Source organism: Lytechinus pictus, chromosome 1 (genome assembly GCF_037042905.1).
Source record: "Lytechinus pictus isolate F3 Inbred chromosome 1, Lp3.0, whole genome shotgun sequence".
Lineage (NCBI taxonomy): Eukaryota > Metazoa > Echinodermata > Echinoidea > Temnopleuroida > Toxopneustidae > Lytechinus > Lytechinus pictus.
In genome coordinates this window covers 847,165-865,004 of record NC_087245.1, presented here as the reverse complement: position 1 = coordinate 865,004, position 17,840 = coordinate 847,165, and the positions used below count along the sequence as shown (strand labels likewise).

The 17,840-nt window shown below is 36.2% G+C and overlaps 1 long non-coding RNA gene across 1 annotated transcript; it reads right to left on the bottom strand.

Moving 5' to 3' along the window:
* Positions 1 to 3,138: 3,138 nt before the first annotated feature.
* LOC135154685 (uncharacterized) lies at positions 3,139 to 7,326 on the bottom strand. The gene is made up of 3 exons (XR_010294044.1): positions 7,247 to 7,326; positions 6,479 to 6,676; positions 3,139 to 5,906 (listed from the first exon to the last, which is right to left on the bottom strand). It is a non-coding gene; the product is annotated as an uncharacterized LOC135154685 (long non-coding RNA).
* Between the last annotated feature and the right edge of the window lie 10,514 nt (positions 7,327 to 17,840).

Sequence of the window (17,840 nt, the reverse complement as noted above, 5' to 3'; positions counted from 1 at the left end):
AAACTACTATAACTCGCACAAGATGTTCAGTGATACTTGGTTACTCTTATTTCCACGTTTTATGAACTAGACCAATACACTTATAGAGATATGATGGCAATTCAACAAATACCCCCAACGTGGCCAAAGTTCTTTGACCTTACATGACCTTTGACCTTGATCATGTGACCTGAAACTCGCACAGGATGTTCAGTGATACTTGATTACTATTATGTCCAAGTTTTATGAACTAGACCAACACACTTTCAAATTTATGGCTGTAATTCAACAAATACCCCAATTTGGCCAAAGTTCATTGACCCTAAATGACCTTTGACCTTGATCATGTGACCTGAAACTTGCACAGGATGTTCAGTAATACTTGATTAACCTTATGTATAAGTTTCATGAACTAGGTCCATATATTTTCTAAGTTATGATGACATTTCAAAAACTTAACCTTAGGTTAAGATTTTGATGTTGATTCCCCCAACATGGTCTAAGTTCATTGACCCTAAATGACCTTTGACCTTGGTCATGTGACATGAAACTCAGGCAGGATGTTCAGTAATACTTGATTAACCTTATGGCCAAGTTTCATGAACTAGGTCCATATACTTTCTAAGTTATGCTGTCATTTCAAAAACTTAACCTCAGGTTAAGATTTGGTGTTGACGCCGCCGCCACCGTCGCCGTCGCCGTCGGAAAAGCGGCGCCTATAGTCTCACTCTGCTATGCAGGTGAGACAAAAAATCAAGCACATGGACCCACGTTAATTTTTGCATATTTGGAATATTCAGGTGCTAAAGTATCTATGTGCAAAGTATGATGAAAATAACATGGATTTTCAATGTTTGGGAGCAAGACTACGGAACCATTCGCATTTTAGAAGGTATTAAGAGACTTTTGCTTGTTTTCTGCGCTTTTTAGGCAATTTTCAAGCCAACTTGCTACACTTGGGACACCAAGGCCCGAATTCACAAAGGTGGTTTCGTTTGAAACCATGGTTTTTAGAAACCGTGGGTTTTAGAAACCATGGTTTTTCAAAAACCATGGTTTCTAAAACTTGCGATTCACAAACGATGGTTTCTAAAACCCACGGTTTCAACAGTGGTCTCAAATGAAACCATGGTTTCAACAGTGGACTCAAATGAAACCATGGTTTAAACCGTGGGTTTTACCTCAAAACCAGGGATTTCCCCTTTTTTAGCGTGTACTGAGCATGCTCAGTTCATTGAAAACTTACATTCAACAAATAGCACTGGTAATATGGTCTGATTCTTCACTTACTACAACTTTTTTCGGTGAAATATAAAAACAAAGTGTAATTTTATGCGCTTCTAGCTATCTCGCGATTCCCATGTAGCCGGCCCGCGTTTATTTAGCTGCTGTACCGTATTGGTACTTGACTCGGCCCCGGCTCAAGAACTGACTTAATTTTGTGATCATAATTCATTTTCTTCACTTTTGTCGCAGAAGATAGACTTTCTTGTATTCCCTTAACTCAATTTCTTCATAGAGAGAGTAACATTCACTGTAGATGCACGATTGTTGAGGTTTGTCATCTTTTCTCTCTGATCGTGAGTAGCGAAAATCGGATGAACGATTCGGTGCTTTTCATCGCAATACTGCGTAGCTCGGTCCCCGTAGCTGCCGGGGCGCTTCCGCCCCGAATATCCTCAACGGAAGTGGGCGTGTAAAGAGCCGAGCTGAGCTGAGTGAAGCTTAATTTGACATCGTAGGCTCTGCCCTTCTACATTTTTAAATAAATGATTTTGTTTATGTATATTTATTTTCAATGGTGTATAGCTTAGTTTTAAGTAATAATAGGCTTCAATTTCTTTGACTTGTGGATGTTCGATTCAGGCTAAAATTAAATCCCCACTCCTCAGCATGCGTACAGTAATAAATTCACCAGACTAAAACCATAGATGGAGTGACCGGGAATTACAGGCCACCGCCTTCTTCCAATGATGATGATGAAATGTAGTACTAATATTTAATAACGTACGCATGCCGAGGCTGCGGGGGGCGTTTTCGCCCCGGCCCCCGAAATATGGCGTGGGCATGCCGGGCCAAAGGAAGCAATCAATAAAATAAAAAAATAGGGGACTTAGCATTTTTTTACAGAATTTAAAATAACATGGATAAATTGATCTAATTTTGCCCCTTTCAATTCCTTGTTTTCCCCTGATTTATTTTGAGTAACTTTTCTTGCAGCTTAATGAATAATATATTGCTTTTTTATATTATTTTTCCCCTGGTGTACAGCTTAGCCTTAGAATGAGTTCTATGCTTATTACGTGGCTGTTTGAGTATTAAGGGAAAATATACATGGGGCCGGCTTGGTACGCAGCAGTTACCCCCCCCCCCCTGGAATTTTTAATAATTTAATTTTACTTAAAATTTTCATATCCACTGAAAGTGTGCATGAAAAAATTCAGTTTCACTTTCAAAAATGCAAATTCGGTTAAGTATACAGTGTTTACTATGTAATTATTCAAATTTATATGGTAAATAATAAAACCCACTTTACTAAGGGATATTATATTTCAAATGAAGTATTTTGACTGTTGAATTCTATCTTGTGTATAGGCATTTTCCTGAGACAAATGGAGATAAGAAAAATGGAGATGTTGAGAGGAAAGAGATGGTGATGGAGATAATGGGAGGGATGGAGGTGATGAGGGTGATTGAGACGGGGGTGGAGATGAGGGATGGAGGGGATCAGAGGATGGAGATGGTGAGAGGAGGGATGGAGATGGTTAGGAGGAAGGGAGATGATCAGAGGAGGGATGTCGATGAGAGGGATATATATAGATAAGAGTGCTGGAGATAAAAGGCGGATGGAGATGAAAGGGGGATGATCATTACTATCGTCAACATCATTACCATCAACACTAACATCACCATTGCTATCATCTTATCGTCATCACCAACCTCATCATCATCACCAACCCATCATCATCACCAACATCATCATTACCATCACATGTATGACCACCACCATCATCACCACCACCACTCGTCACCACCAACTTCATCATCACACCATCAGCAGCAACAACACCATTAAAATCCTCATCACCACCAAAGTCATCTTCATGATTATTTCGTCCAAATCAGGAAAAGAGAATTAAGACTACTCTTGTATCTTTTCTGTATATCTTTAATTTGCATGAAATCACCTGGTACCTTGGAAAATCACATCAGGAAATTACATAAAAATATAACACTGAAAATCTAATACTCAATTGGCATTTTATAACATATTGTAAAATTACAAATATTTGTGAAATAAATAAATACTTATTACAGGTTTTGATATCTTGCCACATTCTTGTATTACAATACAATAATGGCCTATATGAATAATCATTAGTGTTCATTATTAGCTGGTGTTTTTCTGGTTGACCGAGTCAAGCTCTACTCGTTAGGCTGCCTGGTTTCCTCAACTAGGCCATCAGGACGATCAGGTTATCCTTGGGGGGTCAATTGAAATTATATTTTTTCCAAGAAAATACATTAATTGCCCTTTCGTTTCATTCATGCCCCCTAAATGTGCATGTGCCAGGCCAAGCTAGTGTTTTTCCAGTTGCCCGAGTCGAGCTCTATTCATAAGGCTCAGATAGGCTGTTGCCCTGTGGACACATGAAAAGAATACATTTCAACAAAAAACAAGGTGAACCACGTGTCTCGCCTGATATCACGATCAATAAACTATGCAATATGATCTTTTGACCTTATCATCCTCTTGGACATACATGTACATGTGGTATTTAATACCCAATGGTTATCTGTGCAAAATGTAAACACAACTAATGCAAAAACAAAGAAATTAGAGCAATTTAAATTGATGACCCTTGACCTCATCATCCTCATGGACACATATGCATATTTTGGAGCATGCAATAAACTTTCTGGGAGCTATCAAAGTTCTAAACATTTGAAAAATACAATTTGAAATATGTGAGAATATTTTACATGAAAAAGTAAATGAGGAATTTACATTTGATGCTTCGTGATTAAATAATGTTTTTTTTAACAAACTGTTTAAATTTAAAAATCATTGAAGATACATGTAGTCTGTGAAAGAAACTAAATCTGATAAAAGTTAATTTCAAATACTTAAAAAAGAAATAGATTAGATAATTTCCTTTGTATTCATGTGAAATTCTCAAAAATCATGTGCTATTTCAACCCTAAAACCGCGGGGGGGGGGGGGGGGGGGGGGTTGAATCAACCCCCCCACCCTCAACATTTTCCACGACCATTCCACTGTGAGAAATTATACGACCGTGCCGCTTGCCAACATTTTATTTTGAAGTCTTGCACATCTTTTGAGACCAAATTTACGATGCCTGGTATGCAGTTGGAAAATTACTCAACATTACATAAGTGCATGTCAGACCCAAAATTGCTCCAAAATGGGATTTTGTGTAAAAGGTCAATGTTGAGTTTTCTCATCTTCTTAATAAAGAAAACCAAAAGGTTGAAAAACAAAGATATACATAGGAAATTCATTAAACAATAAAATACATAAGAAATTCATTTTCAAACTAGGATTTTTTTTATATATTTGATTGTTAACATTTTATAGCAATGGTATAAAAGTATAATTTACACATAAATTAGCATAATTCATATAAAAGATCTGACAATTTCTGAAAAATTAACCATATTTCATTGCACATTACATCCCCCACTATTTTCATACCAATTTTCAAGGCGTTTACGTGATCATTGGCCAAGATCTCAAGGGAGGTTGCTTCAACCCCCAGTAAAAAAGCGTTAAAAGAAAATACATACAAAAATACCTGTTCTAGAGCAAGTCCACTGTACAACAAAAAGTTTATTTGAATGGATAGATAAAAATAAAACATGCATGACACTGACAACATCAAAATATGATGTAAAATAAGTAATGACATATCAAAGATTCACACAAATCACTTATATGCACAAAACAGGTGATATGCAATTAAGTCTATGTCACAGTCTTTCTTTTGCATATCAAGATATGAAATATATTATAAAACTTGAATTTTTACAGAATTCACAATTATAAGTCTTCATTGAATTGAGTTCAGGTTGCCACAATGGCTTTTTACACAAATTTCAGGGAGAAATCAAAGCATACCGGTACACCTGTATTACACATTATGAGGCGAAAAAAAATCATATTTAATGATATATTTCAAAAGAAACGGTGAATGGAGAACGTCACTTGGTCGCTCATTTGCATAATGACCAGGATGTGCACAGATGTTTTGTGAAAATAACTTATAAGCAAAACTTCAAAATGTCAGAACTTTCTCATTTTACATCAAATTTTAATGAAAGTTTCAGTGTTATGCTCACTGGACTTTTCTCTATTATATCAAAGAAACTCTTTGTTGGGGTGGACTTGCCCTTCAAAAAAGTACAAAGCTTGTGTTCCTCCAGGAATTCTTATTATCTTATATAGACATGGGTCCCATCGATCACACCTATGACTATTGAATTCCTGTAGTACTGGTACTCAAAATAATAATATAGGGTATTTACATTGCGCACATATCCACCTTATTAGGTGCTCAAGGCGCTCCTATATTACCCGGCTAAGCTAGGCGTTCACAGCTTCTTGAGGAATTACTTCCTACCGGTACCCATTTACCTCACCTAGGCTGAGTGCAGCACCGTGTGGATCAGTTTCTTGTTGAAGGAAATTACGCCATGGCTGGGATTCGAACCCACGACCCTCTGTTTCAAGGTCCGGGAGACTAATCCACTGGGCCACAACGCTCATACAGTTGTTGTTGGGTAGCCTCAATCTCATCTCTGGTTGTTGAAGTTCTCACAAAACCTTTCTTCTTGCTATGGCTTGCGAAACATCTTTGATCACTCAACAGCTGATGTCTCATCACCATGTATTCCCTGAAATTATCCTGTAAATGAAGATATATTGCCAGAAGTTGCACATTACTCTGTGATTTTATTTTTTCAGATGACAAAGAGAAAACAAGAAATAACTATTTCATTGTCTTTACATTTAGAGATTTAAAAAAAAATCATATTTGATCCCATATGGAATCCTTTAAATATCATAGAACTCAGTTTAACATTACTTTACTGGTCTAAAGGCTAAACTTTTCCCAACCCCATAAACAATTGTGTGACAAACATACATTGAGCAAAGCAGATGCAATACTTTTTTCAAATAACCAAGATAATTATACAACCTAAATGTAAAGTATGGATTTTGGAAGAATCTGTCGACAATGGATGACAAAACTTCTAGTTCTAATTTACATTTCTGATTGTATTTTCTATTTTTTTCAAAAATATAAAATAATAATCATAGGCTCAGTTCATTGTGAATTAAAAACAGGCAGTTGCCAAAATTTATTATCACTTTTTGAGTTCGATTTCTTTTTACAGCAACATCACTAATATTTGCATACACTAGGCTTGTCTTGAGATGTTTATGTCATAACTTTCTTATAAAAGAAATACTTACAGCATACAAACGCAGAATTGTCGATATTTGCAGATACAAAGGTAGTCGATCACTAGGCCCTTTGTCCCTCCTCAGGCTCAGATCATCTTCAAGCATGTTGATAAAGTAGCGTGTGGTGCTTGAAAGCTTCATCCTCGTACAAGTCACAAAGGTTCCTCCTGTCAATGACTCCTAATTGCAGTTCTGGTTGGCATATTCCTAGTGAGTAAGAATAGAGTAAGAAGCAAAAGAAAATATTTAAACAACATTGAATAAACAACAACTATGTATTAACTACCTTTACTGCATATTGTCGAAATTTATTGGCCTACCTTTTGAGAAATCTGCATATTTGGTCAGTTGACTTATGAATTTCTTATTTTGCCAACCTAATCACATTGTCATTCTCATAAATTTAAATTGATCAACTGGATCTACAAAATTTTTGACATTTAGGCATGTACTCTATTAGACAGGAATAACCGTCGTTTCTGGGGATTTCCTTAACAATTTCTGACATTTCACTATAATCCTTTACGCAGATCAGCGGAACAACCAAAATACAGAGACTGAAGCCTTTGGTCTAGTACTCTATGACCATTGATCATGTGACACAGAATTAAGATTAGTTCAGTAACTGTCAGATGTGTACGTCAACCAAGTTTGAAATTGATCAAAATACATGCTTCTTTATCATGAAACCAATTTTATGATTAATTTTTTTAGATGGTGACAAAGAAAAAAAAAAGAAAATAGACAATAGTCCACATAGAAAAAAAATAAACATACCTCTCTAACAATCCTCCTTCATTCTTCAGGACAGCCCGCACATGTTGTAAGATGTTTTCATCCATTCGAAAATTTACTGCGGAAATAAACAAAGTACAGACCTGTAGATCGACATGAAATTACTTTTAAATATAATGGACATGAAACATAATTCAACATTTTTCAAATCTGCCAGATAAATGATAGTATACTATTTCCAACCAAAATGTAAATTCATAATTATCAATTGTCAAAATAATTTGTTCAATGAATTGTTCAATAGAATGGCGCTTCATGATGTAGCTCATCCTCTTGTAGACGGCTGGTAGCCGTCTGTTTCGAGGTTTTTTTTTAACATTTAAAAAAAAACTTCTCCTCGTACACAGACGGCTCGCTATCGTGCAGCCACCATTAGGGGGTTAACAATGCAAAATCCCCCCTACGGGGCTCATCGATTTTTGTCTTTATTTCATAAAAATATATATAAAAAGAACTGTACCAAAATAAAGAATATTATTCTGTTTTGGCCTGAAATGCACCAAAAGGGGGAAAAATAAACTTGAAAGGGGAAAAACAGTGATTTACTTCAGCTGTCGCACAACTTCACTTCCCTGTTTTATCCGAACTTAATACATAAACATATGGCCATTGAGTCCCCTGTACAGATCGAGCTAGAACTTCGGTCTCTGTATTTGGTGAGTGTAGCCAACGGAGTTAAGTGGAACAACCAACATTAACAGAGACCGAAGCTTTGGGTCTAATCTTATTGTAGCTACATCATATAAACAAACCGAGTCAAGCCTATTATTACGCAGGGTGAGCAAGGGATGGGAAGATTTTGCAATGGCCACCAGATCGGTCTGGTAAGAAACATCTCATTTTTTGTGTTTTCATTATTTAGGCCCTATAAAATATTTGTTATTCATTTTATATGCTTTACTAAAGCATATAAAATGAATAACAAATATTTTATAGTTTAGGTGGTAAAAAGGTATAAAAATTGATTCAAATTAATTCAATTCAGTGTATCTAACCAATTGGCAGTGATGAGGATATTGAAGGGGATTTCCATCATTGACATTTATACCAACTTTTTCGACACACACTGACTGACTCAGCCCTAGGCAGGCCCACCCAAGGGTTCATTACATGCCGCCGCGCACAGAAAAATCAAGCCATAGAAGTCGTGTGTTGTGGACACCAGAAGTGAGATCCCAGCACGCGCGACCCACTAGTTAGAAATCCACTGCCAAACGCGGTTCATGGTGTGAGTGAGGCAGGCCTGCCCTAGCTAGCCTAACAATAACATGCCTAACGGCACGCGTGTCTAACGTAGCTAGGGCTCTGGCTCCATGATCATGATGAAAAGACACTGTCAACTCAAAATTATAAAAATATCATCAGAGACAGAGTCCTCGAGCATGTCGAGGCTAGATCTAGTTCCAACATTTCTCCAGTTGGATCTGAATAAGTGAATTTTGAAAAATATATAACATTAACATTAACAATACAAACATGCCCAATTAATAATTGATGCCTGTAACTTTAGTTAATTGTGCACTGCAGTTACTTTAATTTATACTTAAAAAATCATATGAAACTAAGGTATAGGCCTAGGCCTAAATTAAGAATATAATTTTGTTGAATTTGCACAATCGTGGTTGAAATTCTGACAACTTTGGCGGCTTTGTCATGCATCGCTTCTCCTGAGCTGAGCTCCCTGACCCTGGGACTCGACTGGGTATTATTTATAGAGCTGAGCTGAGCGAGTCTGTACGGAGAGCTCTTCATTATCTTTTGACAGGACACAAAAGTACACGCGTGGGACTGGATAATAACTTGCGTGCGATAGTGCTTTTCCTGTCACAAGTCCACCGTTCCGCTCCTAACTCTGCATGCATTTACAGCATTAATTATAATATTTCTTCACAAAAAAATACATACAGACGAAGAAAAAAATATTAATCGTCACTATAAAATGGTAAATTACTCACGATGTTCGCACAGCTCGGCAAATACCGATGTTGACGCTTCGCTTCTTTTTTTTTTCGTGTAAATCTATTTATCGTCGTCTATCTCCACTTGATCAGCAATGTACCGAAATACTGTTCTGTGATTGGTCAATGTGCCTAAAAACCATGGTTTTTCTAAAACCCACGGTTTGAAACCACCTAAAACAGTTGACTCAAAATCATGCCGAAAACCCACGGTTGAAACCATGGTTTCATTTGAAACCACCTTTGTGAATACCAAAATCAGCAAAACCCACGGTTGAAACCATGGTTTCTGCAAAAACCACCTTTGTGAATTCGGGCCCAATAGTTTAAAAACGAGCACATGGACCCCATTTTTTAAATATTTTAATGTCTTCAAAATATATTCTTCTACAAATCTGGAGAGTACGATGAAAATGACATGGATTTTGAATGTTTGGGGGCAAAACTTCGAAACCATTCGCATTTTAGACGGCATTATTAGACTTTTGCAGTTTGGACGCATTTTGGGTGATTTTCATGCCAACTCTCATCACTCTGGACACTTATACTGTCATAGTTAAAAAACAAGCATATCTGGACCCCATTATTTTAACTTCCCTACACATTCGATATGCATTTCTCTACAATTTAGCCAAATTTGATGAAAATGACATGGATTTTGAAAAAAGTGCAGCTTACAAAATACTTGTTAATTTTTGAGTAGATTCACGTCTTTGAAGATTTGTTTTTTTCCGAGTTTTTGCACCATTCTTGCCAAATGAGGGTGCTGCTGACTCCAAATAGATATAGTTTTACCAATTAAAAGACTCTTACTTTGGTATACACTTTTTATATATCTTGAAAATTTGATGAAGTTTGATGCCACTGAGTAAAGATGATTTAAACTCATTTGGTGAATTCGTGAGGTCTAAGAGAGGCATAATTCTCTTGATTGCGCAAGATTGCATATCATTGAAATACGGCGACTTTGAAGACCCGTAGAAAAAAATAAGCACATGAACCTATATCATTTTTTGCATTTTCATAATGGATAGATACCAAAGTAACTCTCTGCAAAATTTTGTGAAAATGACATGGACTTCATTTTAACTCTCTCTCTCGTTTCAGTTCCTCCGCTGTTCGGAGATTGGCAGGTATCACTGCAAAAGTTGAGTCTATGAGTCTGGTAAATGTCAAGTCCAGGGGGATTGAAAGACAGGCAGGTTACTGAGAGTTGACAGGTTTAACTGTGGAACGTCCTTTGGCTTTGGATTTAAGTAACTTAATACGTAATAGGCCCTACTGTTTTTGTTGTTTTATTAAATATAAATCTCAGAAAATATAAATGACATTGTAAATTGTTTGCTTAATCTCACAAACAGTTACAGATACCGGTATATGCACAAAAGAATATAATTATCAAACAAAAACTTCATTTTGGGGGCTGCTAACCGTTAGAGGCAGTGCTACTGGTAGTACTGCTACCCACTGCATCAACAATTGCAGTCCTGGTCCCGCGATCCGCCCCATGCCTAGTCTGCTGGGCAAACCCTTCACTCGAGTTAAGAGTCTGAATGTGCAGCCTACTCATGCCTTGTGCACTGAAGGCTCTCTCGCTCAACAGCTAGTTTTGTATGTGCTAGTCTTTGCGTGGAGGCACACTTATTGATCAAAGTTCCAATCAGGGTCTGTGCCTGCAGACTACCACATGCCATGGTCCCTCTCTCCCACGAGAGTCCCAGTGCATTACGGTACCGGTACGTACCGTACCGTACGGTACTGAGACTGAGTCAGGAAGAAAAATGAACTCACCTAAAAATCGACGCCTCTCTGTTTTTTCTTTTCCTCCATCAATCACATAAGTAAGTTCTACTGGATCAAATTTTGCATTTCTCCTCTCTTCTGCAATATCGGGATTGATATTTACAGTTGGAGGGGATCTTGCATCCACTTTATGACTCCTAACATTGAGATTCGCCATTTTTCTCAATCAGCCAGCTAATACTAGTCCCCAGTAATAGTACAGTACGTCTATGTACAGTACCTACGTACCGACACCGGCCTCACAATCGATGCATGCCAGATATCGATAGGCCGCGCGCGTATGAGACGCCGATTGTACCAATATTATATAGAACAATTATTTGTTATATAATCATTATTTATCAAATAATAACTATTATTTATATATAATTTACATTTTATTTGTAAATAACTACTATTATATAAAATAACGTTTCTAATTATTTATAAATAATTCCAAGTAATACTTCATTATTTGTAAATAATAATAGTTCGACATTCCATTATTTATAAATAATGATTATTTGTTTTTCATTATTTATAAATAATGATTATTTGTTTTTCATTATTTATAAATAATGATGATTTGTTTTTCATTATTTACAAGTAATGATTATTTGTTTTTCATTATTTACAAATAATGATTATTTGTTTTTCATTATTTACAAATAATGATTATTTGTTTTTCATTATTTATAAATAATGATTATTTGTTTTTCATTATTTATAAATGATGATTATTTGTTTTTTATTATTTATAAATAATGATTTTCGTTTTTCATTATTTATAAATAATGAAGTAGACGTATTCATTATTTAACAAATAATCATTATTTATAAATAATGGAAAACTCAACAAATTATTTATAAATAAAGAAATGTGCACTGGCATTGTTAATAAATAATTATTATTTATAAATAATAGAAAACTTATTTATAAATAGTGGAAAAACGAATTGCAATTATTTATGAATAATGAAGTATGTAGTGTCATTATTTATAAATAATGAAAAACGAAAATAATTATTTATAAATAATAAAAAACAAATAATCATTATTTATAAATAATGAAAACAAATAATCATTATTTGTAAATAATGAAAAACAAATAATCATTATTTATAAATAATGAAAAACAAATAATCATTATTTATAAATAATGGAATGTCGAACTATTATTATTTACAAATAATGAAGTATTACTTGGAATTATATATAAATAATTAGAAACGTTATTTTATATAATAGTAGTTATTTACAAATAAAATGTAAATTATATATAAATAATAGTTATTATTTAATAAATAATGATTATATAACAAATAATTGTTCTATATAATATTGGTACAATCGGCGACTCATACGCGCGCGGCCCGATACCGGCTTCACCATCTTCGGAGCAATCAGGGGCCTGTTGCATGAAAGGGTCTTTCGTAGAACCATTCTACGTAAGAACGAGATATCGCTCAACTGTTTCACAAAGCCGATTTGGGCGATACGAAGAATGGTCCTTGGAAAGACACCTCCAGACATGTCCTACGTAGGCATGATCTTCTTTGCACACCGCCCGCCACCGTCGGCATTGAGAGAAAATGCATTTACGGCAAGCCACACTGACATATCACCTCTAAACATTTTTTTTGGTTGCACTCTGATGCATTTTATCTGGGATGGTGCCAAGCTATGTTTTATATGGGTTCTATAGTTGTCATCAATTTCAGGTCGTCTTTTTGCACGACAGGACGACCAAAAACGGATGTCATTTTAACTTCTCCGGGGTACATGTATTATTCCCGGGGGTAATGTATAGGGCCAAATATTTTTTTTAAATAATATGTTTTCTTCTATTCTCCCTCCGTCTTATCCCCACCCCTTTTCTATTAAAAAAATAAACTTGAAATACTTGAAATGGGCGGCACTATATCTCTTTAGCCGACCCCAGTCATGCTTTCTCATTAAAGATAAACAACAAATTTCTTTAAAAGAAATTATGTAAGGTAAAAAACGTGTTCAATAACATTCAGCAAAAAAAAAACAAGACAAACAAAACTAAGATGTTAAACATGCTAAATCATTTATTTATTTTTATTTTATTTTCATTATAATTATTTTTTTTGCTGAGATTTATTTTAATCAATGAAAATTAATTGTTGGATTTGAAACAGTGAAACAAAACAAAAAACCTGCAGCTAATATTGAATTTAAGATACAAATTAAGCCTATAGCTTACGAATCCATCACAATCATTACAAATGAAGATAAGTTCATTAAAGAAAAGATTATGGAAAGTCCATACGAAGAGGCGCATTTTAAATCTTTTATGTTATTTCTTAAACCTTATATTCTTATATAAACTTCCATAAATTAAGTGATCATCTTTAAATATGACCAGCGTTTATGATCGTTGTCATATTTAGCATTATTTCTGTAAAAGTATTTTTCCATTGCGGAGTGATTCACACCCTTTTCTATGTTTTAATTATTATTGCAAAGTACTACTTTATCCACTTGGACATGTTTGCAGCAATTTTCATATTTTCATTTTCTTCTGTTACTCATCATGCAACTGAGGTATGTTTATACTCTAAACACTCACATTTGTATTTCTTGCGTTATATCTGACAAATAAAATAAATAAATTAGATTTTTCACACGCAGCCTCTCATATTTTCCTTTTTAGTCTCATACAATCAGACACTGTTGATTTTGTTTACTCCATTCAAACCCTATATTTACCTCAACAAATAACATATTAACGCATAATTTGCAAAATTATCATTATATACAAGTATTCTATAAAAATACAGAATATTGAACTCATAAATGTCGAAATTACCTAGTTAAATCAATTTTTATGTCGGACAAGGGTCTCTTTCGTTGAAATATCAATAAAAGGTGTCTCTAAAAAGACACCGTGTTCTAAATAAGGGAAATAATGAAAATTTCGATTTTATTTAGTTATGTTTGTGAATCTTTAAAGTTTTTTTCTCTTTTAACCTCATAAAGTAAGCTCCATACATCAATTCTACTATCAGTAATAAATAAAACATTATTTGATCTCCTTTTATTGAAATATCGGATTTTATGTAAAGTCGTCATTCAGAAATAAAAGGTTCAGGTGACGATGAAGACTAAATATTTTTCCGATACTATCGATATCAAACGATGTCGCGGACTTGGAAGACAAAATTGCCTTCGTGAAACGGAAAGCGCTGATTTGTCGCCAATCTTCCTATCTCGGAAGAATGGTCCTAGGACGTTCCTACGTATCGCTCATCTCGTCATGCAACAGGCCCCTGGTGATCAGCTGGGGGCGTGGTGGTGGTACGGGGTCACAGAGATACGATCTTACGTATAAGCTCCCGAAGGGAGCTAGAGAGGGAACTCTTTCCGCGCGTTTTTATTTCCCATAGGTTTTGTACATAGCCAACATGGCTGCCGGCGGACAATTTGAAGGATTATTTTGGAGGGTCAATGTTTTATTCATGAGAATGACGTCAAAATACGCATAATGCACTTGTATGATTGGATTAAACGCTAATGTTTTATTCATGTACTCATGCATTAAACATTTTTTTCCGTCCCACAATTCCCTACGATAACTGTGCGAAGTGTCGTTCTTTTGGACTCTGCGAATTTGAAGTTTCTGAAACGAAATAGCTAGACAGAATTATCTGTTTATAGAATTGATGTTCGAAATCATGGTTTCTGAGTGAACTTCATTGGAGCGGAAAATCTTGGAGGGAACATCAATACTATTCTAATGACATTCCATAGGAATAAAAGTAAGTTACTGTTGTAGTAAGTCACCCCACCCCCCATATAGGTCTTCCACCGGGAGATGGCGCTGGACCCCTTTTAGACGCTGGAGGACGTTGGATCCCTTGGATCATCGTATTTGAAGCTGAACTCACACGGAATAGACAGGAACTAGGACATCACTCCAGGAAAATACTGGTTAGTGACTTATTCCTTATATTCTAGCTTCAGGTATCAACCTAGTGGTCAAGCTGGGGGCGCGACCGCTACAGTGGCGCTGCGAGCCTGACTGTGCCTGCTTTTGTGGGCATTTTAGGCCAAATTATTGAAATTAATTGGGGTATAATTGTCTCGCGGCGAGCTAACGGCCCCCTATTGCGCATCGGACGAGCAAATCCCTATGCCCCGCTGCGTGGGGGGAAATGGTCGCCGCTCGAGTACGAGAAATCAGTTTTAGATTGGGCTAATTACAGTTGATAAGGCTAGATTCAGAGCCTTGTCGTATTGCGTATATTCTATGAATATTGTCCCTTGTTTCATGTTTGCGATTGTCCTGAATTGAGAGGTTAAATCTTGATTTGGGACATATTTAGGCAATCGTCCCCTGTCTTTTTTGGTAAGGTTTTCGTCGCGGGGACTGATGGTAGTTCCGGTCCCGTGACGGAAATTTCCAGAAAGGGGGGGAGAACACACGTGTTGTTGTGTTGTGAGTTTGTTTTAGTTTTGTGCTTTAATATCCGTTTTTAGTTGTGGACTGTGTTTCACGTTGGTGTGATTGTGTGATTTGCTTGTGATTTTGGGTGTTTGGATGATTTTTGTGTCGTTTTGCGAGTGATTTGTGAGTGAACTATTTTTGTTGGGGTGAGAGGTGCGTAAGAGTGTGTGTGTTCCGGCTAGGTAAAAGCGCGCGGCCCGATCCAAGATTTCACGGCGATCTATTGGCGGAGAGATATTATTGGTTCTCTCTGCCACCGACCGGCGCCATCTTGTTTTACATCGTCGGCTCAACGTTTGGGTCTAGTTTGAGATCCGAACTGACGTCAGGCCGGACCAATCCATCGCACGTATACGGGTAAACAACGGCGATTATTTGGGCGAGTAGGACGGGAGGCCAGACTGACCAACAAAGGTAGGGCATTATCCCAATCCTCTCTCGCCTGCCTATTTCGGATATTTTGAATTTTGTGTGGTGTTTTAGGGTGTTTTGTCCAAATTTTGGGGGAACGTTTTGTACTCGAAGCTGGGTAGAATTCACGGTAATTATCGAGATCTAACCAGTTAGACCGCCCGATCATTTCCGGGTTTGACGTTAGATCCAGTGCAACTGTGCACGACCATTGGTTGTGTATTGCATACCTAATAGGTTGGTTTTTGGTGCCAGTGTGTAGTGTTGTGTTGCGTGTGGACCCACCCTTACAAAAAATTCCTGCAGTACTTTAGTGGTACTCTGTTGTACCTGTGTGATACTTCTGTCATACACGACGGTACCTCAGAATTACCACAGGACTTCTGTGGTATCACTCTGTGATAGTTCTGTCATACTTCTGTGGTACAGGAAAATATGAAAATTTCCTGCAATACCTTAATGGTACTCTGTCGTACCTGTGTGATACTTCTGTTGTACAAAACTGTATATAGAACTACAACAGGACTTCTGTGGTATCACTCTGTGATAGTTCTGTCATACTTCTGTGGTACAGGAAAATATGAAAATTTCATGCAATACCTTAATGGTACTCTGTCGTACCTGTGTGATACTGCTGTTGTACAAAACTGTATATAGAATTACAACAGGACTTCTGTGGTATCACTCTGTGATAGTTCTGTCATACTTCTGTGGTACATAAAAATATGAAAATTTCATGCAATACCTTAATGGTACTCTGTCGTACCTGTGTGATACTTCTGTTGTACAAAACTGTATAAGGAATTACTACAGGACTCCTGTGGTATCACTCTGTGATAGTTCTACTTCTGTGGTACATAAAAATATGAAAATTTCATGCAATACCTTAATGGTACTCTGTCGTACCTGTGTAATACTTCTGTTGTACATAACTGTATACAATATCACTCTGTGATAGTTATGTCGTACTTCTGTTGTACATGAAAATTCTAAAATATCCTGCAGTACTTCTATGACAACCCTGCGATACTTCTGTTGTATATGAACATTTTTTAAATTTCCTGCAGTACTCCTATTACTAAGCACTTCTATGGAAACCCTGTGATACTTCTGTGGTACATGAACATTTTGAAATTTCCTGCAGTACTCGATCCTATTAAAGACACTTCTATGAAAACCCTGTGATACTTCTGTGGTAAATGAAAATTTTGAAATTTCCTGCAGGACTCAATATAGGCACTTCTAAAATTCTATGGCAACCCCAGTGCTATACTTTCAAAATTTCCTGCGGTACTTCTCATGCAGCCACCCCAGAAATATGACTGAAACTGTATCACAGACGCTACTGGTGTATTTTCTGTGGTACAGTACATGAAAAAATTAGTTTCCTTCAGTACTTGTATGGAAGCCCTGTTTGTACCACAGACTAATTTTTTTATTTCCAGTGAGGGATTTATCTTTTTTTTCAGTTTCGGGAGAGGTCAGTAGCGTATTGAGTCTTATATTTTTAGAAGGCCATATGGCTTAAAAGGGCACCATTCATTTTAAAAAGTACAATTTTTTATATGAAAATTTAATTTTGTGATAGCTAGATTGTGACATATAGGCCCTATTTCAAAATTATATTTCACCCTGTCCCATTGTGTAGGTCTATATCAGCGAGGGGGGGGGGGGGTTATGCCTACTGAGACTCAGAGGTTTTAAGTTTGATAGCTTCTATTTCTACGAGAAAGGGTACTATACGTACTAGATCAAAACTAGGAGCAAAGCGCGAACTGAAAAATGCGAAAAATTATTGACCCCAAAATGGGCAACTTATATTTTGAGGACTATTGTTCGTTTTCAGGGTTATTTCTTTTTCATGCGCTCTTTTAAATTTCAATTATCATTTTTGTTTTGTTTGTTCGCCACTTATTTTTCATAAAAAACAGGATGAATAATAAAAAAATGA